The sequence below is a fragment of the Myotis yumanensis genome, unplaced genomic scaffold, assembly GCF_028538775.1.
Source record: "Myotis yumanensis isolate MYYU_CA2020_CCGP unplaced genomic scaffold, mMyoYum1.0.hap1 SCAF_4, whole genome shotgun sequence".
NCBI lineage: Eukaryota > Metazoa > Chordata > Mammalia > Chiroptera > Vespertilionidae > Myotis > Myotis yumanensis.
In genome coordinates, this window is record NW_027223755.1 from 4,359,933 (window position 1) to 4,378,995 (window position 19,063).

Genomic DNA, 19,063 nt, shown 5'->3' on the forward strand with positions numbered 1-19,063 from the left:
AGGAAAAACAGTCTTCTTTTCAAGCCACGGAACGGAAACGTTTTGAACGGCAGTCCACTCGGTGGGGACCAGGGAGTCACAGGTCACCTAACTCGTCCATTTAAAAAAATTGTAATGAAAACAGTAGGGATAACATGACTAGCAAATGTGGAGGAGATAATACACAAAAGTTTGAGCAACGCAGTATGGGTAACCCAATTTGCAGCTTATTGTTTGAAAACATATGTCAGAAATATTCCTGATGCTCGTTATTTGGTTAGCTATGTAGCAAATAACAAGGTAAATTAATAATAATAAGCACAGTTTATAAATTACAAAGCAAGGATAGTAGCAAAAAAACAAACAAACAAACAAACAAAAAAAACACCCCAAACAAACAAACACCTAAGTACCATTATTTAAGTCTGGTGCACCAGTAAGAAACCTTTGTCCCCAAACTGCAGAACCACGGCACCCCAGGGTGGGGTGGCAGGGCCCTCTGTTACAATGCCAGGCGTCACCGGGCACTGGGCTTCTTAGTGACATACCAAACTAGAGTCCTTAATAAGCATCAGGAACACATCAATTTTAGTTTATGAATATAAATGTAATAATCCTTAATAACTCACAGAACTGGTTGGCATTCTAAATAGCTGGGTCATCCATATAAATTAAAGTCTATGGAACTGTGCGCATCACTTCCCTCGTAAAGACCTGGCCCCTCTCCCAGCCCTCCAGGAGGCTGCTGGGGGCTGACAGGCGGGCTGGGGGCAGCACTTTCAGCATCAACTCTGCCGACACCCCAACCTTGGCCACCACCGGGCAGGAAGGTCTCATAGGGAGGGAGGGGCAAGGGAGGGCCTAGTTTATGTTGAAGAAATGGGCGAACAGATACAGCCAGGACTTTGTACGCGTAGATCAGGAAGGTTAGACTTCCCAGTCAATCCGCAGTAACTGAACATGAGGCCCTAATATTTATTTATACATTATCTCTTTGGCGGTAGTCAGGAGGACCTAGAGCTTAAGGAGTAGGAGCTGACTTCTGGAGGCGCATGGGAAAAGCCAAAGCCAACTTTTCGACTTCTGAGCTGTGTGACATTAGGCAAAGTGGTTAGTTCTGGACTTCCGTTTCCTCCTCTGTAAAATGAGGATGACAATAATAATAATAGTTTCTCTCTATAGGGTTCCTATGAGAATTAAATGATAAAATTGGGGGGGTGGCAAACTATGGCCCATGGGCCCCACTGTTTTTGTAAATAAAGTTTTATTGGGACACAGTCATGCCCACTCATTTACGTATTGCCTATGGCTGCTTTCCCAGTGTCAAAGGAGAACTGAGTCCCTGTGAGAGAGACCGCATGGCCTGCAAAGACTGAAATATTAACTATCTGACCCTTTACAGAAGCAATGTGCCCTCCCCGGAGATTACCCGCAAACATCATTTCACACAGCTCCGGCCCTCACGGCACCTGGCTGTTGTATTCTGTTACTTGCAGAAGTTAACTGTGAGCTTCAGGAGCTCTGAAACAGGAGAGGACAGTTAGGAATGAACGCTAGAGGCTGGCAGCAGGTTTTCAGAACACGTGGTTTCCAGGGGAAGTCGCCCGGACATATAAACATGTAACATAGTTAAAAACAGAGCTGCTTTGATTGAAGCATGGTGGGGCCTGGGAAAATACTGTATCAAACATACCTAATTGGGCAGGCGCTCCTAAGACCTGTAAAAATTCATTGAACACATGAAGTTCAAAGTCTGAATGCAGAGGGTTCTTTCTTTGATGTCCACGTGCATTTTGATTCTCATCTATGACTCCCGAAAGGCACAAAAACAATGCATAGCAGTAACATAAGGTGGCTATATCCCTGATGTCCCTCTGGAATAAATGGAGATAAAAAGAGGGAATCTCAAATTACTCTGACTGTATCCCATGTTTTCTTGGCCTCCCATGTCCAAAGGGACCGCTTTGCAGAAAGAGACGGGCAGAAATGGGGCTTGCTCGACAACTCCTGAGCGTGAACTCAGGAGGAAACTGTGCCACCTCGGGCGGGATCTTTCATCTCCACAGCCAGCAGGCTGCCTTCCTGATGCCAAGCAAAGCCCTGGGAGCAGGTGATGCGGGGGTGCCTGGACAAGCAGGAGGCCAGGAAAGCAGCCGCCGGCCAGCAGGACCTGGCCAACGCAACTGAAAAGCTGTCTTCAAAGCCAGTGGCGAACAACATCAGCCCCATCTTGGGGGAGCGCAACCCCCCCACCCCCACCCCCACAGTTGGCAGGCTGTTGGGAACAGATGAGGCAGCCTGACAAAGTCAAGTCACTCGCAAAAACAGGGTGTTTTTGTGGCGTTCGGAACACTGACTTCAGCCAGATGAGCCAGCCCTGGCTTCCCGCATAGCCAGACTGCATGCAGCTCCCTCCATCATGCAGGGATCAGCCCTCGTGGTGAGTTCTAGGATCTATTTCAGTGGTTCTCAACCTTCTGGCCCTTTAAATACAGTTCCTCATGTTGTGACCCAACCATAAAATTATTTTCGTTGCTACTTCATAACTGTAATTTTGCTACTGCTATGAATGGTAATGTAAATATCTGATATGCAGGATGGTCCCAAAGGGGTTGCAACCCACAGGTTGAGAACCGCTGATCTATTTACTCCCAGACCAAGTCAAGAGCTGGGACGAGGATGGTGTCTTCACAGGAGGAATGGTAAATGAATCCACTATTGAACACACAGCTGTAAAGCCCTTTCCTGGAGACCAAGGACTCAGAAAGGATTTCCCCAGGTCAGTGTGGTGGGGGGACGTCGAAGGGGGACGCCTGTAAGCAGGCGTCTCCCAGTTAGTTACTCAACGGAACACGAAGCTAGGTGCTGTGAAGGGATTCTGTGATGTCATTAAGGTCAAAAATCAGTCTGTAACCCACAAGTCCAGATTTGAACAAAACTCTCTAGTTCAGTGGTTCTCAACCTTCCTAATGCCGCGACCCTTTAATACAGTTCCTCACGTTGTGGTGACCCCCAACCTTAAAATTATTTTTGTTGCTACTTCATAACTGTAATTTTGCTACTGTTATGAATTGTAATGTAAATATCTGATATGTAGGATGGTCTTAGGCGACCCCTGTGAAAGGGTAGTTCAACCCCCAAAGGGGTTGCGACCCACAGGTTGAGAACCACTGCTCTAGTTTTTCGCTTCTCCACATTGTAAGCCAGTTTTCTTAACACCATCTGCTTGGCAGTCCACCCGGGGTAGAGATAAGATGAGAAATATGAGTGTGGGCTGAGCTGAGAAGCCAGGGTCCCGCCTCTGGAGGAGGGCATCGCAGTGACTCAAGATGCTGGTGGGAAGAGGTGAAAAAAGGGTCTGTTCTCAGCGAGACGGTCCTGACATCCTCTGGGCCCATCTGTTATAATGACTAATCTCTCAGCAGCTTCTACTGGAAACTGGGACTCCTTTTCCCTCGGGGGTGGTGACAGCAGAGAAAGGGTCAGGCTGACATACACCACGTCAGCCCTGGTGACATTAGCAGCTGGCATGAACCACGATGCTCTGAACATGCTCCATTCCAGCACCTGTCATTCCATCTTACAATCCTTTTCTTCACAAACCTGATGAGGCCCAATGAGATCAACCAACGGCACAGTGCACTAGGCTGGAGCCTGTCAGGGATGGAGAGGAACCCACTAAGAGCACTCCTCCCTGATCTGTGCCTCTCTACACTCGCGCCCCCCACCCCCCGCCCACCCGCCGAACGTAACAGGAGGGAAGCTCTCGGGCCTCTGCAGGACTTGGGCTCAGACACCGGGCGTCCTGACCTGCCTTGGACAGATACATCTTTCATTGGATACTTTAAACTTGCCGCCCTCCCTGAGGGTCTGGGGAAAGTTGTCCATTCCGGCAGCACTCAACTAACTTTCTGCTATCTCTGCTCCCCCCAACTTTCCTTAATATATATTTTTATTGATTTCAGAGAGGAAGAGAGAGATAGAAACATCAGTGATAAGAGAGAATCATTGATCGGCTAACTCCTGCATGCCCCACATTGGGGATGGAGCCTGCAACCCGGGCATGTGCCCCGACCAGAATAGAACTCGGGACCCTTCAGTCCGCAGGCCGACAATCTGTCCACTGAGCCAAACCAGCTAGGGCTGCCCCCAACTTTTCATTCCACCTGGAAGTGACTTCCCAAGAACTGAACGGAAGGAGGATCTGACCCCTGGCCTTTGGGCCACCCTTTAACCCCTATGGATCTTAATAACTAATTCCTCCCAGGGCCTCTCTGTTCCCTTGAACTCATTCCCTGGAAACAATTCCTCTAGACAGCTGTGAGCAGATGCCACTGACCTAAGCAGCTATGGTCACCAAGTACAAAGCCTCCCTTAAGAACGGCCCTTTCCGGCCCCACTCTGATGCCAACCAGCTTCCCTCTGTTCTCAGAAGAACCCAGCCTCTCCTCACTGGGGAACGCCAACTGGCACCAGTGCTGGGAAGCCTAGACCCGTCGAGGGAGGGCAACAGCCTGCCTCCAGGTATAGGCTGACCAAGGAGTGATGGAGGGGCTCTCTGAACACCACTGTGGAGCCTTGGTCAGCCTATACCTCTGACTCAGCGAAACAGTACCATCCTGAACCCTGACCTCTGCAGGTGAGACAGCCCAGACTGGGAGGGAGGCCGGGGTCCCTGGGTGCAAGCAGGCATCACAAGGAAGAGGAGGCAGCCATTCCTGGCCATCCTATCTGGAATGAGGCTTAGGCTTCAAAGAGCAGAAAGAGTGGGACACTTTGGGTGAAGATGAAGGATCTGTGAGGAAGGGCAGACCTGAGTGAAACAGCCGAACCAGGGCTCCTGGGAGCCAGCGCAGCTGCTACCCTGGGAGGTTAGAGGAAAAGGGTGACGGGAAGAGCGGGACTAGGACAACTGGAGTGCAGACTTGAGCTCTATCGCACTTTGCGTAAGACCGGCCCAGTGACATGATCATATTTATTTTCCAAAGAGAAGATAATCAGGAAATGGACAGGCCACCCTCCCTCTCCTCCCCACCCTCACCCCCAAAGAAAGCAGCTGGTTCATGGAGAACAGAGAAAAAGGTCTGGGGTTGGGGTGGTTCTAACAACTTTAAAGCCACTTGTTAAAGAATTCTGCCTTTTCATCAGCTTCTGCAAAGGAAGCCCATGCTAACTGCAGGCAGTTGCTGATTTGATGCCTTTGGTTCCTGATGTCATTTCCTTTTCAAAGTGACTTCCACCGTGGCTGTGCTGCAAACAGACTCCTGCCGTGTGAGGCACACATCCATGCACACGCGCACGCACAGTTCAGAGGGGGCACGCCCAGAATCAGAATGGGGGGGATTGCAGTAACAATGGGAGAAACAATAAATAATATTTACTTTGTTCCAGACACTCTTTTAAGCACATAGGTATTAACTCATCGAATCTGCACTCTTTAAAGTAGCTACGGTTAAATCCACCTATGTTGAGGCATATAGAGATTGAATATCTTGTCCAAAGTCAAACTGTGAGAAGGGGACAGGACTGGGATGCCAACCCACGTACTCCGGCCCCAGAATCCATCACCAAACACTCTGTTACGCTGCCTCCTAAATAATGGCGATGACCAGCCCAGCACAAACAAACGGCGACCTTAAGTCAAGCTCTCCTGGGAAAGAGGCTCCACTAATTAGCCCACACAGCCGTCTGGCAGCTGAAGGCAAATATGCTGCTGGACTTACTGCACCTTAACTAGTAGCAAGAGGCACATCATTGGTTCCAACCAAGGGGCCCTGTTTCCATCCCTCATCTTAGATGCCGTCTCACTCCCCAAAACACACGGGAGGTAGCATGATGCATGTTTGCTGTCCTGATGAATCAGTGACAGGATGATGGGTGCAAATTAAGCTGACTCCTTCCTGATCTCCTTTTTATTCCGGCTACTTTTCTCAATTCCTATCACAGGAAACAAAAGATATTGCCATGGCAAATGCCTAGCTCTACAAGATGAAAACTCCGGGTGGCAGAGACAGCCCCCAAGCCCCGCCCCAGGGCCAAGGCCCCTGCAAAAGCGAGAAGTGGCAGGCCCTCTTGTATACCTCCTGACTCCCAGGGAGGGTCCTGCCCAGAAGGATAAAACAAGGAGACAGCATCCCTGAGGGGCAGCTGGTACCAAGATGGCTCCTCCCCTTCTGGAGAATGCAGCGTGCTCTGTGGGCTCCAGATTCAGAGTTCGGGTGGCCACCAACACTGCCATTTGTGACCTGTCGCTGACATTATCTGCAAAGTTCAAGTGGAAGAAGAGGAAAACAGTAGCCCCAGTTTGCTTGCTTTCTTTTTTTAAAAATATGCTTTTTATTTTTTTTTAATATATTTTATTGATTTTTTTACAGAGAGGAAGGGAGAGGGATGGAGAGTCAGAAACATGGGTGAGAGAGAAACATCAATCAGCTGCCTCCTACACACCTCCTACTGGGGATGTGCCCACAACCAAGGTACATGCCCTTGACTGGAATCGAACCTGGGACCCTTGAGTCCACAGGCCGACGCTCTATCCACTGAGCCAAACCGTTAGGGCCCTAGTTTGCTTTCTGAAGGCAAAACATGGGACTCGGTGGAAGGGCATGGAGGCTGCTAGTAGGAATAATTAAGTGGGAAAGGGGATCTTTGATCCAGTTCTCAGCAGTGCCCCTGACTCATTGTGCAAGCTCACCATGCCTCAGTTTCCTCATCTTGCACTGTAGGAGCTGCCACCTGACTACGTTTCTCAAAGATGTACCTCTTGCTATTAGTTACTTAACAAATAAAGGAACATGTTGGGAGGGGGGAAAAGCCTATGGACATGGGCACAGTACATCTTCCAAAATTAAAATATGAAAACCAGAAATAATCAGTGTCGTGGGAATTTTTCTCAAACAGAATGGAATTTCCTTTTCTTGTTTCAATTGAGTTCCACTCAACTGACATTGAGGCAAATGTGTTACGCATGCAAAACTTTGTAACACACAAGACATGCACAGTTTCTATCACTGGGTCGGGCACATGCTCAGAAAGAATATTTCTGCTGAGCACTGGGGGGGTGGGGACATTTTCCCCCTTTTGATTTGGGGACAATGATACAAATTTGCTCATTTAAAATGATGGCTAACAAAAGTGCTGGGTTTCCCTATCTTTAACTATGCCCATGCCTTGCCTCCATTTGTATCAGTATAAATAGAAGCCTCGCTCCTTCTGACTCTCATACATGCACCGGAGACATCCGTCAGAGGCAGAGACGAGACTGAAAAGTGTGAAGGGAAAAGGCCACTTGCTTATTTCCCCATCCTTTGGGCAAGTTTTCTTCTCCCTTTCTTATAATTCAGTCAATATAGTCCTCTTATTAGCACAGCTCCCAGATCTATTGTGACTCTCCAGTAGATCTTCCAGAATACAATAGCTATTGAGAAACCGTCACCATGGGCTTGGCCAATGTGGCTCAGTGGGTTGGGCATCATCCTGTGCACTGAAAGGTCACTGGTTCGATTCCTGGTCAGAGCACATGCCCGGGTTGCAGGCTGGATGGGTGACTAATAGCTCTCTCTCTCTCCCTTCGTCTCTCTCTCTCTCAAATAAATAAAAACATATTTTTTACAAAACTCACCATGAGTAAAAGATGTGCCCATCAATTTTTGAAGGCACATGGACATGATGAACAACTACAGTGGGGGTGTGATGAGGAAGGAGCAGAAATAAAATGTGTTAAAAAAAAAATAACTTTGTTCCAATAAGTTCCAAGTGCACTTCAGATCACAGAGTACTGCTTGCTTTTCACTTCATAAATCGCTGCACAAATGGACTTCATCGGACTTAGGCTCAAAAGTGGTGGACTGAGGGGAGAGCTTCATTTCTCTCTTTAGTGTTTGTATGAATGTTTCAAATATTCTACAGTAATATTTGTTACTTTTATATTTAGAAAAAACAATAAAGGTTATTTTTAAAACAAGTTCTTTGCATTTTTGAGGAAACATAGAAAGACTTTCCTGCAAAGCCGCATACTTAACACAGAGCCAACTGCCAGGTATGTGTCGGGAATGACTGACTCCTCGCTCAGGAACCCTTGACCGTCTACGAACTCTCGGCTTGCATTCCAGAGGGCCAGAGCCCTGCCCCTCTGCACAAAGCCCCACGGAGGAATCCGAAGGATAAAGCCCATCCACCACATCAACCCCTCTTAACACACCCCCTGCACACACACACACACACACACACACACAGTTCACCCCAATTCCCTGGGCAAACAGAAATTCAGGACCGATGTCACCATTTCCCTGGAGGATTAAAACACCATGTTCCCACTCTCCATACACATATGCTGCTGTTGGCCAGGAATTCTTCTTTCAAATGCCTGCATAAAAATACATATTTAGGTCACAATAAAAGGCTGGGAGGCTTACTGATACTCAAGATGACAGGATTCATTCTTGGAAACAGTTAAGTCCCTGGTGGCACTTGGGGGGAAGAGAGCCAAGAAAAAAAAGCAGAAAAATCACCTGACCTTGTAGCAACACCTGCCACAGTAATAGCGATGGAATATAAAGACAAGTCACCCTCCGTCAGCACCTTCCATCACTCATGAACGCTGCTGAACATGTTTCAAATTCTCTCCCTTTCACTCTCAGGAGACCTATGAAGTCTATTCTATTTTTTAAAATGAGACTCGGAGAAGCGACTTGTCCAAGGCTGCACAGTTAATAAGTGGCCGAGCCAGGACCGAAGCCCAGCCTGCCACCAGAGCCCCATTCGTGAGCTCTCGGGACCGGAAGTTCCACAAACCACCACGGCTAGTCTACTACATCCGTGTGGGGCCCACAGTGAGTATTCACTGAATCATGAGAGAAGACCATGCAGCCTGCCCCTCAAATTAGTTCATTTACTAAGAAACCACGGTCCCAGGTAAGGAATTGTCAAGCATGATCTGTGGCCCTTATACTAACTTTCCCCATTTTGGACTTAAGATAACTGAGGCTTGGAGAGATGAAATATGTGCAACATTCTCAGGATTGGAAAATAGAGAGTAGTGCGAGATTTTGCCCCCACCTGGATAAAATTTATCCTGTATAATAAAAGCCTAATATGCAAATCAACCAAACGCCGGAAGGACTGGTGGAACAACCAGTCGCTATGATGTGCACTGACCACCAGGGGGCAGACACTCAACATAGGAGCTTCCCCCAGCCTACAGGCCCCAGGCCGGCCAAGGTGGGTGCCAGCGCCCGCCCTCCCCCCCCCCCCCCCCCAGATAGCCCTGTCAGATTGGCCGTGATCACCGGCCAGGCCTAGGCACCCTACATGTGCATGAATTTCATGCACCAGGCCTCTAGTAATCAAATAAAAGATAATATCCAACCATTATCTATTTATCTATCTATCTATCTATCTATCTATCTATCTATCTGGTTAAGCAGTTTGTGCAGAGACCCAAATACGTGCTACAGAAGCTCAGTACAAATATAAATATTCCTGGTTTGCTTTTTGCTTTCTTGAAGTCCACATCCTCACTACGTTAAACTATCTCACAGCATTCTCCCAAGTGAGAAAGCCGAGTGAATGAATGGGGTGGCCCCTGACATGGGGTGCTCAGCTGACTCTCAGAGGAGGTTATAACTAATCAGAAATGGAAGCACCAGAAGGAACCAGTTGAACTTAAGAACGTTCTGCCCCCAAAACAGCAGCAACCAAATACATCCAAAGCAGGCAGCGTGGCTGAAGCCTGAGGACCAGCGGGAAGAACAGGAAAACCAGAGCCTGCAGAGGAGGTGGTACCGGCCCCTGCAGCAGTCTGGATCTGCCCTAACAATGATGGGTAACCACTGAATGGGCTTAGTGCACAGACAAGTCCCAATGTATGTTCTTGTCAGGTCAACCTGGCTTTCTGTGTAGAATGAACCACAGAGGCAAGGGGACCAGGAATGAGACCAGGTAAGAGATGGGGGCACTTGGACTACAGGGAGAGTGGACAAGGGGAGGAGAGAAGGACTTGAACTACGCTTTGGAGACAAAAGCAACAGGACTATGACGGACCTCGGTGTGGCAGTAGACAGGGGAGGGGAGGTCACATTTCCGTTGCATTCAGCCAAATACACATTATAAGAAAGTCATCATCAGAGCTCTGCTCACCACACCCACACAAATAAACAAATTCCTTTCGACAATTGACCACAGCGGTCCAACAAAAACTTCTTGGAAAGCATCCATTTCTGTAGGAACCTGTGCTTGTAGCGGAGGGAACGCCTTTGTTTCCAGGGGAATGGGGTTCCTGGGCTTGGGTAAAGCGCTTCCTGCTCCCTTCCCAGCATCTGCACTAACTTTTCTGCTTGGTGCTTCTTGGAGGGCATGATTATCTTGAGAAAGAAGCTTAGAGGCGTGTGTGGATTTGATAATAAGGCAATCAGGAGAGAGGTCAAGGGCAGCGAACATCTGCATTCAATCACAGCATTCCTCAGTGACCACTTCCTACAAGCAGAGCACTGCTGAGAATTAATTACTGAGAGAAACCTCACTTGCAACTTTTCTCCAGGGAAACAGATTTCCTACTGAGCAAGGCTTGCCTTTTAGAAAACTTACTTTTAAGAAGTTTAAAAGTTGTACACAATAGAGAGTTCAATACAAAAACTGTAATTAACTAAGAACATTATAATGTCACAACACCAGTGTGGCTCAGTGGTTGAGCATCAACCTATGAACCAGAAGGTCACGGTTTGATTCCCAGTCAGGGTACATGCCCAGGTTGTGGGCTCCATCCCCAGTAGGGGGCATGCAGGAGGCACCCGATCAATGATTCTCATCATTGATGTTTCTATCTCTCTTTCCCTCTCCCTTCCTCTCTGAAATCAATAAAAACATCTTTTTTTAAAAAATGTCACAGCTAAATTAGGATCTGTGGTTCAGCTTAACATCTCTCACATTTTTAAAAGGGAGAACTGTCATAAGAAATGACATTGCATTTTAATTACTCTCCACAACATCCCCCACAGAAATGCTTACATGGAAAATCCCCCAACACCTCATGGAGACTCACATGGGTGTCTAGACTTTCATGATGAGCAAAAGCTACACAAATTTAGAAAATATGAAGCAATCTTTCAAGAGTTTAAAGGACTAAACAGAAATCATGCCAATTATATAGTTTCTTAGAGCCCATCAGCCAGACTCAATGGGGTCAGAGGATTTAAAAAAAAGATTTTAAATTGAAAATGATAGTATTAGAAGACAAGGCAAATAAAGGACAAGAAAGCTAAAAGCAGACTAAGAATCATAGAACATAAAGAGGTTAGAGAAATAGAAGTAGCAGGGGAGAGGTAAGAGGGAGAAAGAAAGAAAGGAAGTTGGGGGAGAGGGCTGGGAAGGGATGAAGGGACAGAGTAAGTAAGCAGGAGGAAGTAAGAAAAGGAAGAGCTTACCTTCAAATAAGGAAGGTCCCATCCTGAGAGAAATGTGTCCCTGGACCAGATAACTGACCAAACACTGGGAAACAACAAGCAGGTTATAGTAACTCCCTCTTCTTCTGACTGAAAAACAACTGGACTTGAACATCGAGACTCTGACATTAATCGGAGGTGCTACTTCAACACCAAGTCCAACCTCCCTTGATGGCAGGTCCCTCACCAGAAAGTGAAGCTCCTAAAACAGGTCTTGTCAAACTTGACGCTTCTGTGATTTGAAAAATGGCCCAACAACATTGAGATCGAGACCACAGGAACCGGAAGTAAACTTTTTCAGTCTCCTCTTGATGTGTGGCCTTTGGTAGGTCACCTAACTGATGTGAGCTTCAGTCCCCTTGCCTACACACAGGAGTTGCTGATAATACCTGGTCTAGTGTGGACCAAGTCAGAATGGAGCCTGGTAACACCAGTGTGAGCTGCTTACCTCAAATTCCAAGTGTGCTCTCCCTGCTAATCCATACGGGGGGTTGTAGGTGAACCACGTTTTATTATTTATTTAAATATGGTTTTTAATTGATTTCCGCTGGGGAAACACTGATGTACAAAAGTCACTCCTTTCAAATGAACACCTGAAATATCTCAAGGAGAGAAATAAAAAAATCACACAACACACACCACTGGGAAATCGCAGGAGGTGGTGGTTCTTTGAAACGTGTTTGGAGGAAGATGTTTCCATGTTGGACTATTTGAAAAGGAAATGACCAGGTACAATCAGTGAAGAAGGCAGACAGGACAACTGCAGGGTTAACTGAGAAGTGGTTTCTGAAGAAGTGGAAAGACAAACAGAAGCACGCCTTCTCTAAGTCCCCAATTATTTGTCAAGGACAAGGGGTCAGGGGAGTAAGATGGCCCCGCCCAGAAGCAGAGGCCTGGTCTCCTGTCCCGGGGTGCACTGTCCAGGGGACAGAGCAGAGAAGGAAGCCTTTCTTGCTTTGCCATCACCCGTTTATACCTGGACTTCCATTAACACCTGGGAAAACTCCACACTTGCAATCTCTGAAGGAAAAATTCGTAAACATCAAGGTCTCCTCATTCTTAACCCAAACGTAGCATCCGCAAGGCTCCGTCCCCTGGGGAGTAGCAAGGAAGTCTACATGGTGTCTGTGCCAGCCTCCCGGGCCCAGAAAGCCCATCTCTTCTCAAGCCCTTGGATGAAGACACTGAAACAAGACAGTGTTGCTTAGCGCACTCACCCAAGATGAGAAGGAATGAGCCTGAGGACAGCCGGAAGTCGTCGTGGGAAGATCTGCCCATGGATTCTAACATCACAGAAGACTGCAGAGGACAGAAGAGCAGCGAAGACCACAAGGGGCACACCTGGCCACCCTAACCTGCCTTCTTTGGCTCCCAGGTCCCGTGGATCTCCTGTCTTTTTCTGAATCACGTCACCTAAGCTTCCTCGTCTAGCCTTGGCACCCACATTGATTAGAGCAGCACACCACCCCCAGTACTGTTTCTGAGTGTCATTAGGCGTTCCCGTGTTTGCCAAAGGGATTTAATACATAAAACAGTGTATTCAGATAGAATTAGTGTCTCTGGGTTTGATGGGCCAACGATTCTCAAATTTTAATGCACATACACACCACCTGGGGATCTTGTTCAAACTTAGGTTCCGATTGAACAGGTCGGGGTAGAACCTGAGAGTCTGCATTTCTAACAAGCTCCCAGGCGATGTCCAGGCTGCCGGGCCATGGGTCTCACACTAGGCAGCAAGGACCCTGTCCCCTCAAGTCACAGAATCAAGGAGGCAAAGCGTGTCATCCCAGTAAGAAAAACAACCCGTCATGTCACACTCAGAGATCGTCTCCAACAACCAGGTAAAACAGTGTTTCACCCTAACCTGTTTGGCTCAGTGGATAGAGTGTCGGCCTGTGGACTGAAGGGTCCCACGTTCGATTCCGGTCAAGGGCATGTACTTTGGTTGTGGGCACATCCCCAGTAGGGGGTGTGCAAGAGGCAGCTGATCGATGTTTCTCTCTCATCAATGTTTCTGACTCTCCATCCCTCTCCCTTCCTATCTGTAAAAAAATCAATAAAAATATATTTTTAAAAAACACAAAAAACAGTGTTTCAGTTACCGAAGCATAAACCCAGACCTCCTGCTTTCTCACTTCTCAAAGTCCTTATTAAAATCTGTCAGTCAATGGAGACATTTTTTAAAGCAACTAGATCTTTCTGAAAGCTGATATTTAAGCTCCCTGGACCTACAATTCATGCTGCATCAAAAAACAAGAGAAATATTAAGCCATCTATAATGGAAAACTCTGGACACCTAATCTTCCATGTCTGTCATGAAAACAGAAATGAGATTCACACTGAAGTGCCTGTGGGAGAGCTATGCAGGCGAAGGCAGTGGCATCCCTGTGCCGCATGGTGTGGACTGTAAGCCAAGTAATTCGCCCAGTCACAGCCAGAGCACTGGCCGCTGGTCTCCCACAACAGCCAGGGTCATTCCTTCTCCAGCCCCTCCCAGGACACAGGACACTTGAATTAGGTAGGTCCCTAATTCAAGATCCAGCAAAAGAAAGAAACACTGCTCCTCTAAGTAGAGGCTCTTCCGTCCTCTCTCTCGCTTCCAACCCATCAGGCTGGGAACTCACAGAATGAACCCAATGAACTGAACAGTGAGCAGAAGACGGGGAGAGGGCGGGGGAACCCCCTGTGTTTATGAGCCTGAACACAAAGCAGTAACAGGGAGGGGGGCCTCCCCCAGCCAGAGGCCCCGCTCCTCTCATGTCTGAGTGAGCATGAGTCTTACCCTGCAATCCCAAAGGTCAGGGGTCAGGGCGAATTCTTCAGGCGGGGAGCAGCGTTAGGAGATGCACAGAGCATTTCTTTCCTTCCCCCGCCCCCCGCCCCCCTCCCCTCCTGACAGACAACAAACCTGGCACACAGGCCTCCCTCAACTCAACATGTTTCCTGGGATGGGGAGAGGGCTGGAAGCCACCGGGCAAGTTTCCCACCGGCTCTGCCAGTGGATCATTCCTCAGCCACACCCCCCGGCTGCAGCTGGAGCTCAAGAGCAAGAGGCAGAAACCGTTACATCCTTAGATTGTCGGGAGCAGGACCCAGTAGGACTGCCCTCCGGGCCAAGAGCTGAGGGAGTCCTGTGGTGTAACTACATACACCCCTCTCCACAGAGGTGCCATCGGATGGCCCAAGTTTCTAAACGTCACTAATCTCATTTGTAGCATTTACACAGCAAAACGCAGAGAACACGTAAATCTTGCATTTTTGCAAATTAGAACCTGATACCATTTAAAGAGTTAAAATTATTGCAATAGCATCTCCTGGCAAACACCGGTAGCTTGCTGGTTAAAGGCTGGAAAGCTATTCTTAAGTTTCATAGTGTCCTGCCTCCTAAGAGAAGGAAGATTAAAGTGCTTTTTTTGGCGCACACCTTCCATTTGGTGACAAAATTCACATTTTCAGTTCGATGGAAAGATGGCTACCCAAGGAAACAAGGGTTGCCGTAAGCTCGGCTGTTGGATGCAGTGCAGCAGAGAAGTTTCACTGCAGAGGTGGGGTTTCTCTTCTTCACATACTTCTAGGGCCTGAGCCTGCATGGAAGCATCTTCTCGAGAAGGCCTCCTCCCTTGTTCAGCTCAAGGAGCTGTTCCCTGGAGACCAGAAGCAGAGACCCCGTGGCTTCAGGAAATAGACACACATTTGTTCTTCCCCTTGACCCAAAGGTGAGGCTGGGGAAAGGAACTGGTCGCCTCTTGCTGCCGCGCAATGGGAAAGGATCTGTGACTAACGCACACCTCTGCCCACCTCTCCACACTGCTATGTGACACTGAGATTTATCGGGATGACCACTTTGTAAGTTATATAAATGTCCAATCACTGGGTTGTGCACCTGAAACTATACTGTACCTCAAACTCTAATTTAAGAAAGAAAATCAGAAACTGAATCTCTCAGACTTTTGGGAAACAACCCGGGGATGGATTTTGGCGTTCCCGTGTGACTGTCCTCTGGGGGCCACAAAGCCAGGCCAGGTCCTGCAGGTAGGGGCCTCCGTGGCTACTGTGGTAGCAAACATTTGTGCAAATTGCAGGAAAGCATGCAGGGAGACAGATGAGATTCTAGAAGGTGCCTCCGCAGACAGATGAGTTGTAAAAGGCACCCCATCTAGGCAGACAAATTACAAAAAGGATGCTCCACATTGGGCTATGGGCCCTTTTCCCCCTGAGCCAGGACTTGGTTCCGACTGGCAGACACCAGCCCAGCCAATATCCTTTTGACTAGGACCACCCTAGGTGGGCATTGGTGAATTATGGCACGTGAGCAAATGAACTGGAAGCCAGACAGCTTGTGTGCTCACAGAAAGGAAAGAAACTCATTCGGTGCCTTTTTTATAAACATCCATTAATTGTCCAATTATGTGTGAAAGGCTCCAAAGTAAACCCTGTGGATTGGTTCTTCTGGCAAAAGCATTTAATAATTTGGATCTAAAAATTTTCCATCATCTTGGCCACTAGCACACAATTCCACTAGTTAATATTCACTTCTTTGTGCTCCTGTACTTACTGTGAATCTGAAATCTGAATTTGAAAATGCCCACTGGGAAATGTCCTGTGAGAAATGCCATCTGCGTGGGATTTATCACTTTTCCCTAAGAGGCTATATAGTCATCACCTTGGGAAGGAGGGAGGGCCAAGCTGCATGGACCTTTCAGTTCCACCAGTAAGCCTCCGCAGGTCTCATGGGCAGAACTGGAAGAAACCTACTATGTTCATGGATTGGAAGATTAAACACAGCAAGTGTCAATCCCCACCCCTGCCCTAATTCCTATCTAAGTTTAATGCAATTCCTATCAAAATCCCAGTAAGATGTTTGTAGTCTGATTATTCTAAAGTTTATATGGAAAGGCAAAGGAACTAGCATTACTAACACAGTTTTTGAAAAAGAAGAGTAAAATGGAGGAGTCAGTCTACCTGAGTTTAAGAGTAATTGTATAGCTATAGTAATGAAGATTCTATTGGTGGAGTAAAACATAAAACTCAGAAACACAGACGAGCTGAGAGGAGAGAGGCCGGGCTTCCTTCCCCATGGGAGAGGTGGTTACGAAAGGAGCCTCACCTAGACTGTCCTTACCTCACATTTAAAAAAAAAAACACAACAACTCAGAAACAGACTCATAAAACTATGTCCAACTGATTTTTTACAAGTACAGAAGCAATCCTACAAAAGGAAGGTAGCCTTTTTAAAAAATGGAGCAATTGGATACCCACAGGCACAAGGAAGGAAGGAAGGAAGGAAAGGAAGGAAGGAAGGGAGGGAGGGAGGAAGGAAGGAAGGAAGGAAAAGGGAAGGAAGGAAAGGAAGGAAAGGAAGGAAAGGAAGGAAAGGAAGGAAAGGAAGGAAAGGAAGGAAGGAAGGAAGGAAGGAAGGAAATGAACCTCTACTTAAGTCTCACACCCTATACAAAAATTAATTCAAATGGATATGAACTGAAATATAAAATGTAAGCCTGAGGAGGGATAGGGCAGGAAGGAAATGTGTGACCATAAAAGGACAACACAAGGGATTGTGATGGAAATGGTGGGCATCGTGATTGTAGAGTGATTTTGCAAGATGTTACCACTGGGGGTCGGGGAGGTGGGCAAAGGGTCCCTGGGATCACTTGCTTTTAATTCTGGCATCTGCATATGAATCTACAACTACTTCAAATAAAATATTTAACTGAAAATAAACACACACTAAAAATGATAACGTCTTTCAATACTGTAATCCACAGTCAAGCCCAAAACAAGAAAGGAAGCCTCAGAATGCCAGGAGGGAAGGGAAAAGAGAGGTGGGTGGGAGCTGAGGCTGTCCTGGAGAGAGCCAGGCCCAGCTACTCAGCTTAGGGGTCAGGACTGAGTGCCTGGCAAGGGCTGGAGATGATTGAGGCTGGGTTTAGGACGGAGCCAAGAACCCTCTTTCCTTTAATAAAGCATGAGCGAGAAGACTGTCCCTGACTGTGAACAGAAACTACAAATGTTTTTTCCAGACTCAGATATACAATCTGGGTGGTGGGTACCTAAACCAAGCCCTTGGTGAAAGGGGTGGGGGCCCATAAGGAGTCTAAACCCCAATCCTGTATCCCACAAAAGTGTGAAGTCTAACATTTTAACTATCCTCCAAGCACAAAAACCTCAGCTGAAATACTAAGAATAAACAAATTCTGTAGGGCCCTGGTAGCAGCAAATCCAAAGCCACCCACTGAGATCCTCACAGGTCACAACTCCCACTGAGGATGACTTCCGAGCCTAATTGATTAAAGAACACGGATTCTCCTTCAAAGAACTGAGACTGGAACAAATCAACTAAACTGTGCAAAAGAAATAAACTCTTCCCTGGCTGGTGTGGCTCAGTGGATTGGGCATCATCCTGTGCACCAAAAGGTTGCTGGTTCAAGTCCCGATCAGGGCACATGCCTGGGTTATGGGCTTGATCCCCAGTCGGGGACATACAGGAGCAGCCGAACAATGTTTCTCTCTCTCTCCTTCCCTTCCTCTTTCTCTAAAAAAAAAATAAAAATCGATAAACATTTTTCTTGTAAAGAAATAAATTCTGTAATTTGAAGCTATAGAGGTGTTGAGGGGGAAAAGGTGAGGAACATGGTTGAGTTGGACAGAGGGAGGGCTGCTAAGCTGGGGACATGGGCTAACTCAGTCTGAAGGCAGCCTCCAGGGTTGGGGCCAGAGCCAGGTGAGAGGATAGTAAGTGGAGGGAGATGGTCAGGCCACACCTTGTCATGGGTGGCCTTTCTGGGTCTTCAGTTTGCCACCAGATGAGTCTGCTCCAACAGAGAACTTCAAATTAGAGACAGCGCCACCAGAACGCAGCCTCTAGCATGAGGAGGACCACATCAAAGCACACATGTGCCCGCCTGAGCCACAGGAATGAGACGCAGATGTCCGTTGCACATGACAGTGCCTCCCTCCTCAGAAAGCCTTCCAGATGCCACTCAGGGCGGGAGGCTTAGCGCCAGCTTACCGTACGCCTGCCACCCTGTGAGTCTAAGTGTGGGTCATCCCTCCATGAAAGGCCTAATGAATACCGTGGAGATGGGACCCCAGACAAGTGATCAGGAAAAATCAGACACCGGCCCAACCATTACCCTTTGACTAGGACCACCTAGGTGGTCCCTGGCGCATTATGGCATGTGAGCAAATGAACTTGACGCCAGCCAGCTTGTGTCATCACAGAAAGGAAAGAAACTCATTGGGCTCTTGGTGACTTTTTAAATTAAATGTATTGGGGTGACCATGGTTAATGGGGTCATACGGATTTCGAGTGTACATTACTATGATACATGATCTGTATATTGCATTATGTAGCCACCACTCATAGTCAACTCATCTTCTGTCTTGGTGCCTTTTTTAGAAACATCCATTGATTCTCCAGTTGTGTGTGAAAGGCTCCCAAGTAATCCCAGTGGACTGGTTCTTCTGGCAAAAATCACTCAATGATTTGAATCTAAAAATTTTCCATCGTCTTGGCTACTATCACATAATTCCATTAATTAATATTTGCTTCTTTGAGCTCCTAAATTTAGTATGAGTCTGAAATCTGAATCTGAAAATGCCCACGGGGTGGTTCTCCCGGCCTGCAAGGACCATGTGCAATGGAG

The 19,063-nt window shown here is 47.4% G+C and overlaps 1 protein-coding gene and 1 non-coding gene across 2 annotated transcripts in view; one reads left to right on the forward strand and one right to left on the reverse strand.

Annotated features, from left to right (window-relative positions):
• ADAMTS12 (ADAM metallopeptidase with thrombospondin type 1 motif 12) overlaps nucleotides 1-19,063 on the reverse strand; it is a 184,340-nt gene that overhangs the window by 155,817 nt on the left and 9,460 nt on the right. The window lies entirely within an intron of this gene.
• On the forward strand, nucleotides 16,442-16,548 carry LOC139009683 (small Cajal body-specific RNA 21). The gene has a single exon (XR_011471397.1). It is a non-coding gene; the product is annotated as a small Cajal body-specific RNA 21 (non-coding RNA).